Source organism: Arachis ipaensis, chromosome B05 (assembly GCF_000816755.2).
Source record: "Arachis ipaensis cultivar K30076 chromosome B05, Araip1.1, whole genome shotgun sequence".
NCBI classification, from domain to species: Eukaryota; Viridiplantae; Streptophyta; class Magnoliopsida; order Fabales; family Fabaceae; genus Arachis; species Arachis ipaensis.
Genome location: NC_029789.2, coordinates 49,049,389 through 49,064,395, shown reverse-complemented (window position 1 = coordinate 49,064,395; position 15,007 = coordinate 49,049,389). Strand labels below are relative to the sequence as shown.

Here is a 15,007-nt window from a genome sequence, read left to right as displayed (position 1 = left end):
TTGAACCTCTAAATTTGTAAATCGATTACTAAAATGGTACGATAATCGATTTGATTTTTTAAACATTGCTATTGTGTATAATAATATAGTAGATATATTATGTACATCTTAAAAGCATGAAATCATCACATGTCTAATCAATTTAATCACATTAAAAGTTTGGGTAAAAATAAATCTTAGACTTTCATTAATTTATTGTAGGTAATCAACAAAAAATTAGTCATTATTTAAAAAAACAGGTCTAATATCGATTTACAGTTTTTTATATTTTTTTTAACATAATAATTTCATTTGTCACCATAAGTTATTTATCTTTATCATTAGCCACTATCGCCATCATCAGACACTACTGTAGTTGCCAACTTTTTGGATGACCTGCCGTCGACTTTTTTAATGATCTACTATCGATTTTTTTACGACTATTGTCATTCTTCTCCATCATTGGTCACCCTAAATTCTAAACTTTAAGTCCTAAATCATAATCTCTAAACCTTAAATTCTAATCCCTAAATTTTAAATCCTAAATTCAAAATCTTAAATTCTAAATTTTAAACACTAAACTCCATATATTAAATTCTAAACCCTAAACATTAAATTCTAAACTCTAAATTCTAAACTAAAAATTCTAAATCCTAAACCCTAAATTCTAGCCCTATTCAAAATAAGTCAAATTCATCAGAACAGTCCATTTTTCGGTTTAATTGAGCGAATTTTTGCCTTTAAAATTAGGTTTATTTAAATTTTAGGTTAAATAGACTGAGCCTGCGGGTCAAATGGGGCGGCTCATTTAAATTTTTTTATTTTAAAAAAAATTAGCACTTTTGGATAATATTTTCTATGATCTAATCTGAAAATCTAACTTATTAACTAAAAAATTATTATTTATTTAAAGTTTTTGACCTAAAATGACCATTTTTGTCAAAATATTATTTAAAATATAAAATAAAAGGATAATGAGTCAACCCATTTATTATATTTGAAAGTTATCATTGATGTCACTGTTGCCATCAACCCACCATTTTTATTAGGGCTAATATTTAAATTCATCTCTGAAAGATAACCTATTTTCTAATATTGGTCTCGAAAAGATTTTGTTAGTCATATTAGTAGTCCTTGAAAAATATAACTGTAAATCAAATCGGTCTTTCTATCTATTAAATGACGATGTGTCACGTTAAATGCCATGTGGTATGATGATATAGTTATAATTGGTTGACCAATTATTTTATGGCACGTAGTATTAGCCTACCATGTCATCATGGCACGTGATACTTAACATGACACATCATCATTTAACTTACAGAAGACTATTAGAATTACGATTGAATATTTTTTAGAACTAATATGATTCACAAAATATTTCGGAGATCAATATAAAGAATGGATTATCTTTCAGAAATAAATTTGAATATTAACTCATTATTACTACAACAAAAACTAACACTAGTGCCACCATTTTCACTAACAATATACCATTTTTACTATCATAACCACTATCACCATCAATAACATTACTAGCACTTAATTTTAATAAATAAAAGAGTTCAACACAATAATTATTGGAATAGAATCAAAACGCAAACTAAGAACAATAAAAAAAATTAAGAACAACCATGCAAAAAATATCAAAAATAGGAACCACTTACAAACCCAAACTTAATAGTTTGATTTGAAAGAACAACAAAAAATTTGAAATAATTAAACCTACATCTAAATAATACAAAGAGGACGATGAAATAGGTAAAATAATGCATGAGAAGGGAGTTGAATCTTACACAAATATTTTTTTTGAGATACATGAACTATTAATACTTATCAAGTCTTAAGACTTGTATGCATCGAAATTTGTTAGTGACTCTTTGTTTACGAGGTAAAACATCTTCAGAAGTCAACAAAAATGAGAAAGGAAGTTATGAAGAACAAAAGTTGCTTTAACAAACAACCTAGAATTATTTTGAACCTGGTCTTAAGATTCTCATATTTATAAGATGATCTTCTAAGGTTTTAACAAACTTTGGATCAATTCAAAAATATTTTTGATATATCTACAAAACTTGAGAAAAAAGAAGGATAGCACTTAACACAAAATAAACATAATGAATAAAATAAGATATATGTAATATCCTACCAAACAAAGCTTTATGCTTAAGTTGTAAATTAGAGGTGGTGAGGTATTATGACCTCTAAAATAAAAAGATATATATAAATATAGTTGAAAAAAAAGTTATAACTAGGAGCCTTGAAGAAGAAACTAAGCAAAATCGAAACAGAAAATTGCATCACACTTGTACGGATACACGTATAAGGAATAACAAGATCGAAAGCAAAGATGAAGCATATATAAAGATTAGAATTCCAAAAGACACAGATATCAAACTCCAGACTCGACTTGCGAAGCTAAGGCCAGCCAGAGTATATATATATAACCCAAAAGATATCTCAAAATACTAGATAATACATCTGGTTCTCCAAGTCAACCTCTAAGAGGGACAAAATACAATATATACTGTGGAGAATATGTATACATATATACATAGCCTAAGTAAAATACATAACAACCCAAAATGAAATCTTCGCTTGCACAGAGGATCTCCAGATGCTCAACAAGGTGCCTCTCAACCTGCATCTGAAAAATAGTAAAATATGTATGGAATGAGAACCAGAGGTTCTCAGTATGGTTAAAGTGACCTCATAGATAATATATAAGGTCCCGGGAAAGCTAAAGGCATTCCTAGAACTCTGACACTCAGAATCAAACTTAAAATTTGTTTCTAAACCAGGAATCTCGGTAATCTATCTAAAGAATTCTAGTTCTAATCTAATTATTCACCTTCCGTTTCATTTACATCTCCTAAACACCGGATGGAACAACCCTCATCACGCCTCCACCACATGAGGGGTCTCTCAGATGCAAACACATATAATACAATCAAGAAAAATACAAATATAGATTGCAAGTACAACAGACAGGACAAGTAGCAGTTAATTACAGTTAAACAATTAGGCAAGCCAAAACAAAGCATATTCAAACAAAACATTCAAGTGGATATGATGCATGTTTGCGCTATGGCCGATGATATTATCTGTTGGTTATATAGCCAAACCCGACATGTCTGGTAGGTAACCTTGGACAAAACACCACAACACGGAGCAAGTGAGACTAAACCACAACCATTGCTACTATCTGCATAACCCAGAGCAAGTGGAACGAATCACTACTGCTGCTACTACCCAGGCAGGTTTTTGAAAACTCATCCCAGAGCAAGTGGGATGAGCCACAATCTTTGCTATTATTCAAGTGTCTCAAACATTAGCCCAGAGCAAGTGGGACAAGCCACAATTCTTACGTACTACTCAGGCATCTCAATTACCAATTCGGAGCAAGTGGGACGAACCACAACCCTTGCTACTACCCAGGTGTCTCAAATACTGATATTAAATTCCTTATCTCTCAATCAACTCTTTTCGTAATCATAATCACTTTCGTCATCACATCTCAATCTCATAGTCATTCGCATTATTCTCACAATCACCATTAATCATGCTCATTATTATAATTATCTCCATCATAACTCTACATCTCAAAATTCATTGCTCACACACATAATCCTCATCAGCGTCGCCTCATTACACTTAATCCATTTTTTCTTAATATCAATTGAACACCTTCAATATGTTTTCTCTTATTACGAATCCTAAAAACAAGCTATCGAATCTTACACTGGGATTACAGAAATTTACAACCCTGTCGGGAAGGTCAAAAAAGGTTAAAAATTGAGTTTTGTGTGAAAAAAATAGGACTTGTGCGTACGCATCATTACTGTGCATACGCACGCACCAGCCGAATTTTCCAGCCTATGCGTACGCATCATAGTGTGTGTATGCATCATAATGTGCGTACGCACGAGCTTCAATACATGCTTTGGTCCGTGCATGCGCACAATAATGTGCGTGGGCACACATACCAAAATTTCTGGTTTTTCAGCAACTTCTGCAAAATTCTGGTTTTAGACCTAAACTTCAAACGCGCATAACATTTTCATTAAAACCTATTTTTCATCCGTTCTTCGAATGTTATAAACTTCACAGACCCATTTTCATTCAAAATAAGTTTCACAAAGTTTGTGATCCAGAAACCAAGTTATGACCCGCCGAAGTTGGTCAAAAGATCAGTTTTTATCCAAAACACAAAATCTCTAGTTTTACCAAAATTCTCAAACTAAATTTCAAATTTGCCATACCATGTCAATACCAAACACTCCCATACATTATCACATACTATTCAATCACTTCTGAATCATCCAATACCTAATGTACCATGCCTCTTACATAAATCACTCTTATCCTTATTTCTCAACAATATTCACATTGTACACATCAAACATCACCAAAACTCAATAATCATCATCAATCATCATCACAACTTAATAATCACCATTCCAAACACAAACCACACCAAACTTAATTCATCATACTTACCCAGACTTACCGGTAATAGCCTCCAGCACAAATCTCACAAATACTTATCATCACATATCACATCATCAACAATCATCATCAAACTCAACCATACAACACATATCTACACATTTAACAACTTCACAATCATTCCAACACATACCCTCTTCAATTCAAAATATTCAAGCCTATCTTATGGAAACTAGCCTAAGTTTTCATGCAACATTATATATTAATTATGAGAAACGAAATTCATACCTTGGTCGATTTCTCTCCAAGCCCGAAACACCTCAAAATCTCTCATCTTCTCATGTTTCTAAAGCCCCAAATTCTTAGCAATGAGTTTTTAGCTTCAAAAACTGAGATTCAAGCACCCAAATCCACCAATTTGACTCCAATTCACATGAACTCAATCTAATATCATTCAATTTCATCATAATCAATACTAGGGTTCACTGATTCAATAATTTATAAGGGATTAGTGGTCCCTTACCTTATCCATTGGTTACATGGATAAAGCACAATGATAGCTCGTACTAGAGCTCTTCTAAATAATCAAAATTACAAAATCTCTCAATATTCAAATCTAAAATTGTAGAATTGGCGGGAGGTGAGAACTGGGCCCAAAACTCAGAATCACTTACCACATTGTTCACTTAAAATCGAAGATAATTTTTAGACGAACGTAAAGCCACAGATGGCTCTTCAATCGGAGCTCCGGATTGAAAGTTACGAAAAATTAAAGTTGGAGGTGATTTTGGGGGTTAGGTTTTCTTCTTCAATCTCTCTCCCCTCCCCCACTTTGCACCGTGTTTCATGAGTTATGAAGGGAAGAGGGGCTATTTGCAATCTTATATATGCTGGGCCTTGGGCCCAAAATGGGTCCGGTCTAACTGGTTTAGTCTATTGGTCAAATTTTAGGCCAAAACCTTTAAAATTAGTGTCGAAATTTGTATTTTAAATATTTTTACTCTTCTAACTTATCAAATTTAATTTCCTAATTTCATTGAATAATAATTAATTTATTGGTTAATTATTTATTAATTATCCGGTATTTATATCCTACCCACCTAATTAGGAATTTTGTCCCCAAAATTCAGTTACTAAAAGAAAAACAGACGAGTGTAGCCCTTCCTACTTCGACTTCCCAGTCCTCGATCCTTGGTCAACCGTTGAAACAATCTTATATACCGAAGCTCCTCTTTTCCAATGAGCAAATCCTCCAGTTCACATTTGATGGGGTCCAAGAATTACACTAGGGGTGGTTTCAGTCAGCTTTTAGGTTTAACTATAAGGGTCCTTCTAGCTTCATCTCGATATCTACATTCAAATTTTGGAATCCGAAGGCTACACACTTCTCACTACATTGATGCTCCAACTAGGAGTGGGCATGGTTTGGATTTTTATAAATCCAAACTAGATCCACTTCAGAACCAGTTTTATGGTTCATGAAACCAAACCAGAACTGGATTGAAGAGAGAAACCAGTTCTAAACCAGTTTGAAAAAATAAAAACCGGTTTTAAATTCGGTTTTACTTATAAACCAATTTTAAATCTGGTGTTTTTTTAATCCAAATCTAAAATCTGTTTTTTTTTTTATAAAATCCAGTTTTAAAACCAGTTTCTTCAACCAAAAATCCAATTCTAAAACTAGTTTTTAAAAATCTAATTTTCAAACCAGATATTTTAACAAAAAATCCACTTTTAAAACTAGTTTTTAGAAATTTAATTTTTAAACCATAATTTTTTTAAAAGTAAAATTAATACTAAAGTCATTTTAAAGTGTATAGGTTCATTACAACTAGAATTTGGTTTTTTATAAATCTAATGACAATAGCTAATCTATATAACATTTAATCATTCTCAAAACATCAAAAGAATACCACCAAAAACTCTCTCTAAAATAACAACCACAAAGTATCAAAAGATGCTAAGTTTCCAATAAAATCATCAAACAATCACAACCTTTGAGGAAAATATATCTGCAAATAACAACATATACTTTTGTCATTTTAAAACAAATCTTTGAATGAAAGTATTAAACTAAATAAGAATATTAAGCATACCTATTCATCATCAAGATTATCAATTGATGCCGCCATAGAATAAGCACCATCATTAGAGGAAAATATATCTGCCATGGAAATCAAATTAATTATCAAGTCTATATTCAACAACTTTTAATTGGTAACTAATACCTAAATTCTACAATAGAAAGACGACAAAAACAAAAATAAAATAAAATGAGAAGAAATATGAAAAAAATTCTATACCTTGATCAACTTGTTGAAGATCTTCACCATCATCATCTAAAGCAGAGAAAAGATCTTCCTTAAGTCAATCTCCTGTGCAGACTAAGGTCTCTACCATTGTAGGTGTTAAGGAACTGCGGTATGGATCGAGGACTCTTTCTCCAGTACTAAATGCAAACTCCGAAGCTACCGTAGAAACAGGTATAGCCAATACCTCACGAGCCATATTTCCAAGAATTGGAAATCGGGTTGAGTTGACTTTCCACCAGTTTAGTATATCGAACTTATGGGAGTATGGCTCGCATTCTTCTTGTTAATATCTATCAAGTTTAGATCTTATATTTGTTCTACGACCGGTTGCTTGCAGAAAAAAGCCCATGCCATGAAGATTGGTATTAATGTTGTTGGCTTGAACATCTTGCGTATCAGCTTCACTTGCTTCCTCAGAACTTTGGTATTGCTGATAAAGTAACTTTATACACTTGGACAACTTTGACTTCAATTCGCCTCCTTTTTCTTCTCCAAATAAGTCATCCAAGAAATAATTGACATACTCAATCTTTTGCATTGGATTAAGTACGATAGCAATCAATAACAACATATTCACCGAATCAGGATTGCCCCAATACTTCTCATACTTAACCTTCATCCTTTCTGCCATTGACATAGTACTAAAATCAACAGAATAATAAGAATGACAAATAAATCGTCCAATTGAAAATACTTCCTTCATATGCATATCACTGGTAACATATAAGGCACCAGAAACACGTATAGTGGCATCACTAAACACTCGCAAAAATGGTACAATGGACTCAGCATACTCTCAGTCTGAATCAGAAGGAACACCTCTCCCTTTTCCTCCATTCATCTCTCCTATATAGGTATTATCTTTCAAAGCAAGCAACTCAAATGCTTTTTAATGCTTCAAAGCTACCTCTAACATTTGATAGGTAGAATTCCACCTAGTCTCAACATCCATGCAAGGCAAGCCTTTATATTGGATTTTTTCTAGTTCAACATACTTTTGAAACCTACTAGCTCTAGATGGAGAAGATCTAACATATTTTACTACACTACGAGTCCTCAAGACTGATTCATCAATCTCTTTCAACCCTTCTTTTACAATTAAGTTTATAATATGTGCACAACACTTCATATGAATAAATTCACCATTCAAAATAATGCTATTCTAAGAATTTAATCGCTGCTTCAGATATTTAATTGCAACATCATTAGACGAGGCATTATCAACTGTCACACTAAATACCCGATTCAAATTCCAATAATTTAAACAAGATTCAATTGTTGCTCATATAACCTCTCCTGAATGACTTGTCACTTGACAAAAATTAAGTATTTTTTTATGTAATTTCCAATCCAAATCAACAAAGTGTGCTGTCAAACTCATATAAGTAAAATTTTGAATTGAAGTCCAAGTGTCAGTGGTTAGACATACTCTACCACAATTTGCCGAGAGAAAATCTTACAATCTCATCTTCTCTTCAGCATAAAGAGCTCCAATTTCACGTGCTAATGTAGTCTGTGAAGGAACTTTGAATCTTGCTTATAGGGCATGCACAAATCTTCGGAATTTTGGGCTTTCAACAAAGTGAAATGGTAGCTCTTCCCCAATAAACATTTCCGCAAGTGCCCTTCGAGCCTCCTCTTGGTCAAATTTGGAAGCACTGGTGATGACAAGTCATCTTATGCTAGTTTTACAAGTATTTTTCACTTGTTTCATTAGGTCTTATGCACTTTATTGCACAAAATCATAAGGTTTATTTTAGAATTAATTGATTTTATGAATGATGCAAAGATCTTGTAATTTTGGTGAGACTTTGATTGCTTGTTTGGTTGCTTGAAGGTTAAGAAATGAAGAAATGAAGAAAGGAAGCAACCAGGGAAGCGTTGCGTGCAATTAGTGAACACCACGCTCAAAGAGCAAATGGCTAGCATTCATAAAGTGAGCATGGCGCTCAGTTTTCTAACTTTTTCATGAATTTCACAACTGGGGAGGAAGCCTTACGCCTTTCACACTAAGGAGCGTTCAAATATTAAACGTAGCGCTCAACCAAGGGAGCGATAGGAGAAGCGCTCAACCAAGGGAGCGCTCACAAAGTCACCTTTTGCGTGACTTTCACCCTGGAAGTAAGCAAGGAGAGTGCTCAAGAAGTGAACTTGGCGTTCACTGAGAGAATGCTAGGAGAGCGCCCAATTGCGCACCAAAGCACCCAAGAGCCAGCGCTCAAAGAGTGAACTCAGCATTCACTAAGGGAACGCTAGAGGAGGAATTGAGCGCACCAAAAATGCACGTGAAGGGAGCACCAAAAGGAGTGAACGTGGAGTTCACAAAGTGAACTGAACGCTCCACTGGGAGCACAAAATGCATCCTGATCCAATTAAACTAAGCAAATCCGGATCCACTTCTTCAAGGCCAAATCAAAAGCCCATTCCAATTGCTCAAAGACTGAAAATAGAAAGTGTATAAATAGGAGCAATTTTGATTTGAGAAGGACATGGATTTCACATTTTTGTTTTACTTTTACTTTTAGCTATCTTTTAATTTTCTTTTGAATTTGGGGAATTGGGATTAGATCTAAGTTTTCTTTCTGTTTGTTCTCTCTTCTGCAACTTCTATTTTCTGTTTTGGGTTTTGAATTCAGATTGAAGAACCCCGCTGACATTCTTCATCTGAGAATCATCCTTTACTTTTCTTTGTTATAGTTCTGAGAATTTGAAATTGGATCTCAATCTTCTTCTCTATTTTCATTTTATTTCTTCTGCAATTTCTTCTTTTCTGGTTTGGTCAAGAGAGTAATTGAGATTTAAGCTTCTTTCTGTTTTGTTATTTGAAGGCAATTGTTAAATTCTCTTTAAGATTTTAGATCAAATCCAGGTTCTCATTCTATTTTGACTCCTTTGCAAATTTTCCATTTCTGTTTTGCTACTGATATCCATATCTGAATCTCTTCATCTCATAGTTCTCTGATTTACTTCAATTTACATTTCCTAGCTCAATTTTGAATCCTAGTACCTAAATTCCTTTACTCTTGATGCAATTTAAGTTTATTGTCAATTTAGATTCAGCAATTTACATTCCTTGCACTTTAAGTTTCAGTCATTTACATTTCTTTCAGTTTAAGTTTCAGCTCTTTTACTTTCTTGCACTTTAAGTTTCTACAATTTACTTCCTCTGCACTTTAAGATTTTGTCAATTTACCTTCTCCCTTTTAGTTTCTTGCAATTTTACTTCTGTTAATCAAGTTTCACTCAAATCATCAACTATTTGCTCAACTAAATTCATCACCTAACTAAAGTTGCTCAATCCATCAATCCCTGTGGGATCGACCTCACTCTTGTGAGTTATTACTACTTGATGCGACCCGGTACACTTATCGGTGAGTTTGTGTGAAATCGTCTTTCCCTCATCAAGTTTTTAGCACCGTTGCCGGGATTGATTTAGATTGACAATGATTAAGTAGGGTGATAATCTAGATTAAGCATTTTTCTTTATTTTTGTCAAGCACACTAACTGTTTGAGTTTTTGTTTAAGCTAACATTAACCACACTCTATCAGTAGAGTGTTTTGTTTTAGTTTTCTGGTTTTGTTTGTATGCCAGGAGGTAGAAGAGGTGCATCCATCTCTTTTGATTCTGAGCCAGAGAGGACATTACTGAGACTGAGACGAGAAGTAAGAGGAAAGGGAGTTGTAGGAGAAGCAGAATTAGAAGAAGAGGATTAAGAGATGGAGAGTAACATCCCAGATGCACCTGAGGATTTGGCTAACAACAATGGCCAGCCTCAGAGAAGAGTTTTAGCCTCCTACGCTATCCCTAACCCAAAGAATTATGGGAGCAGTATCTTAACCCCCAATGTCCATGCGAATAACTTCGAACTCAAACCTCAATTGATTACCCTGGTTCAAAACAATTGTCAGTATGGAGGAAGTGCTGCTGAAAGCAGTGAGAAGTTTTCTTGGACATGCTGGTTTTTACAAGAGATTCATCAAAGATTTTTTAAAAATAGCAAAACCACTAAGCAATTTGCTAGTGATTGATAATCCTTTCATTTTTTATGACAATTGCAAGCATGCCTTTGAGACTTTAAAGAGAAAACTCACTACAGCACCAATCATCACACCCCTCGATTGGGAATTGCCTTTTGAACTTATGTGTGATGCAAGTGACTTTGCAATTGGTGCTGTATTGGGGCAAAAGAAAGACAAGCTGCATCATGTTATATACTATGCTAGCAAGGTGTTGAATGAAGCACAGAAAAATTATACCACTACCGAGAAAGAGCTCTTGCCAATTGTATATGCATTTGATAAATTTAGATAATACTTGATTGGTTCAAAGGTTAAAGTGTATACTGATCATGCTGATCTCAAGTATCTCATGTAAGGTTTATACTGAAGTAGCCAACAATCTCCGTGGGATCGACCCTTACTCACGTAAGGTTTATTACTTGGACGACCTAGTGCACTTGCTGGTTAGTTGTATCGAAGTTGTGAATGAAAAACGATTTATTAAGACGTGCGTACAGAGTTTCTGGCGCCGTTACCTGAGATCACAATTTCGTGTACCAACCATCTCCCAACGAGTTGCAGAAAGATGTGCTATTTTATTAATCAGATGTTTTCAAAAGTGGTTTGAGTTGATAAACAGGAATTTAAATTAGAGAATTTATGTAATTTTAAATAAAAGCCTTGACTGGGAGTAGATTAGTTGGAAGCCATATTCTTGTTGGAGTACTCTCAAGATTAATTGATAATTGAAAGTTGTTCTGCTTAGTTACCCTTTACTAGGTAGAGGGGAGTCAAACAAGTTGGAAAGCTGTTTCTAGCCACAAGTCCTAATCCTCTCCCTTGGGAAGGACTAGTGTCAATAACTAGAGGGCGATCCAACAATAAACCCAATTACAATTTTTCTCTTGAGTAATCCAACTCGAGGGTTCCTTTCAATCATCCCCCAATCAAGTTATGGAACTACTCGCTCATTATGAATGTAAAATTCACAGAATAAGGAAGGGAAATACTGAAAGTCATAATAAACAATAATCAAAAGGATCAATTAGAAATAAAAATAGTTCTTGTATAAATAAATTCTAGAAATAATCCAAGAGTAACTCTGAGTAAATAAAGAACATGAAAGAGTAAGTGACAAGTAAGGAAACAAACTAGAATGACGAAGTCTTGACGGAGGTAATAACTCTTCTCAATGTTCCAATCCAAAAAGCAATAAAATCAAATCCTAAGAACTATGAATGTGTAGAGAGAAAAACCTAGAGGAGAGGTAAAATCAGATCTAAAACTAAAACTAGATAGAATGAATGTTGTCCTCTGTCTCTGCATGTTCTCTGGCTCTAATCTGCTTTTCTGGGCCAAAAACTAGGTCAAAACAGGGCCCAAAATTGCCCCCAGCGAATTCTGCAGATTCTGCAGATTGCGCATGTCACGCGATCGCGTCATCCAGGCGTTCGCGTCATCCAGCATTTTGCCTAGCCACGCGTGCGCGTTGTCCACGCCTTCGCGTCACTGGTGCAATTTCCAATCCGCGCAGTCGCGTGAGCCATGCGTCCGCGTCACTGCAATTTCCTCTATATCGCGCAGTCGCGTGAGCCATGCGTCCGCGTCACTTCTCGCTGGTCATCTCCTTAATTTCTTGTGTTCCTTCTATTTTTGCAAGCTTCTTTTCCAATCTCCAAGTCATTCATGCCCTATAGAGCCTGAAATACTTAACACACAGATCACGGCGTCGAATGGAATAAAGGAGAATTAAAATATAAAATTAAAAGTCTCTAGGAAGCAAGTTTTCAACCATAAAGTATTTTTAGGAAGGAATTATAAATGCATGCTTATTTAATGAATAAGTGGGTAAAGATTTGATAAAACCACACAATTAAACACAATATAAACCATAAAATAATGGTTTATCATACACCCTCCCAATTAATTGATACACACCTCCACTTACCTAAACTAATCAAGGATCCAAATTTAGGGACAATCGTTGTTTTTTGCTTAGGGTTGTTGATGTGCTCTTTTTAAGAACAAAGAGGGTTTACCATAGGCTCAAAATTGGTTAGCAATGGTAGAGAAAAGGGTTAAGGCCGTTTGGGAAAAGTGACTATTGAAATGAGGACCTCAATCATGTAAATGCATTCATACACAAAGTAATGGACATATAGAGTCAGACAAAGCAAGGATTGCAATCATAGAGAGAGAACAATGCACACAAGAATGGGAATTAATGGTTAGAAGATATAACCATACAATAGGCTCAAAACTTACATGCTTGTGTTCTTAGCTCAATCACTATGTTCCAAAATACATTCTTAAAGCAAGTTTACTACAAAAATTTTTAAAAATTTGGTAGGGTACCCCAAAACACAGTTTCTTGGGGAAGAAGTTATTATCTTGACCAAGCAACTCTATAGAAACTAACTATCATGCAATGAGTATTTACAAACAAAACTAACTACACATGCAATGTACTAACTACTAAGCAAAAGATAAATCCATGGGTGTTGAAAGAAAGAGATTGTTACCCATGGAGATCGGTCGAATGACCTCCCCACACTTAGAATTTAACACGGTCCTCCGTGCTACCAACAATGCGCAAAGGACTGTTGGGACCGGAACCTTCACTATCCCCTCCATCAGAGCTCCCATCACTTGGGTTTGAGGTGGATGTGAATATTTTGGGTTCCTCAAGGCTAGGGGTAACACAACGCAGAAGCTTCTTGATGTAGGTGTATCCACGTTGATTGTGTCGCTCATATCTATCAAGCTTCCGGTGTAGATCTTCTATCCTTTGATGTGTGGATATTTGCTATGGTGGTGATGATGAGGTGGAAGGAATAGTAAATGGGAGGGCTATGTCAAGGCTTGGGTTGTTCATGGAAAGATGTAAGTATTTTCCGCTTGGGACCACATCGCCCTTAGCCGGAATGATAGCCTTCGTGTCCATGTCTTCCCAAGGAACACCCGCAGCAGCAACTAAATCGGATACCAATGCTGGAAATGGCAAATTGCCCAGGCGTGGACCTGTCCCATCGCTTGCTTAACAAGAAGCGGAATGTTCACCGGTCTCTCCGTGAGAACACACCAAATAAGCAAGGTGAGATCCACCGTGAAGGACGATAGGATCTGGGCCCAAGCTCTAGCTTCTACAGTGAGGAAGCGAGCGTCAATGCACTTGGGCCTCATCCGGAGTCGACCATGGATCCAAAATGCCTCTGGTTCAGCAATGACTCGGAGGATCGAGTCTCAATTGAACCCAAACTTTTCTTGCTAACGTAAGACCTCTTGGTAGCCATCCATATCACTTGGTACCGGTAGGACATTAAGTACTTGTTGAATAGCCTCTTCTGAAATTGCGACTTGCTTCCGGCGCATGTATACCGATTGAAGAGAGGGAAGATGGAAGTTAGTGTAGAATTCTACCACAATGAGAGGTTGACCTCTTGTGGTTTTCTCAGAAGGAACTCCCATCCTCGCCGTTCAATACGGGGCAAAATACAAGGAGCAACCATGTCCAGTGGAGCGAGTAGATGCTCGGCATGATAGTTCCTCTCAACCATGGCGGGGAACACAAGTTCACAGAAGTGGTTGGGGAATCTTGAAGAATCCTTTGCCGGTTTGCTCTTCTCTTTCTCATCAATAGGAGTGGGTGCCTTTGCCTTCTTAGAGAGAGGTTTGGATCCTAATGAAGAGTGCACCTTGGAATTTGATCTTTGGGGTGCCCTCTTTGCAGCTGGTTTCTTGAAGCTTTCTCCTTGCCTCTCTTGGTCGCTATCCTGTGAAAGGAAGGGAAACAGGAAAACATTAAATCCAAAGAATCATTTTAACAAAAACATGCAAGCGAAGGGTAGTGCCCAAAAGAAGTAGTGCAACAAAGTGATTATAGAGGCATGGGTCACAACACTTGGCATGTGATGCAAGAGGTAGTAAAGCATGCAATAAGACATGAGAAGAATGATCTCAAGCATCCATAACAAAGAGCAAGTCATGTTCAATGAGTAACTAATTGGAAAGTATACACTCTAAGTAAGCAAAGTGGACTCAATGCACTTAGAAGAAAGCAAGTGAATGAGGAGAAGTACCAAATTGAAAGTACATGATTAAAATAAACCCAAATGGCATTCATGCATTTCCTCGAACACTTGGTGGGCAATTATCAAGCAATGAGCAATTATGAGATACTCAGCCAATTTAAAGCCCAAAATGAGATATCAATCATCATATAATCATCACGTATTGACAAAGATAAGGAAAAACAATCAAGAAGATC

General features: G+C 35.6%; 1 long non-coding RNA gene across 1 annotated transcript in view; it reads right to left on the bottom strand.

The window, feature by feature from the left end:
- LOC110272024 overlaps positions 1-8,396 on the bottom strand; it is a 16,234-nt gene extending 7,838 nt beyond the window's left edge. The window contains exon 1 of the long non-coding RNA XR_002362946.1: positions 8,053-8,396. This is a non-coding gene — a long non-coding RNA (uncharacterized LOC110272024). The remainder of the gene's footprint in view (positions 1-8,052) is intronic.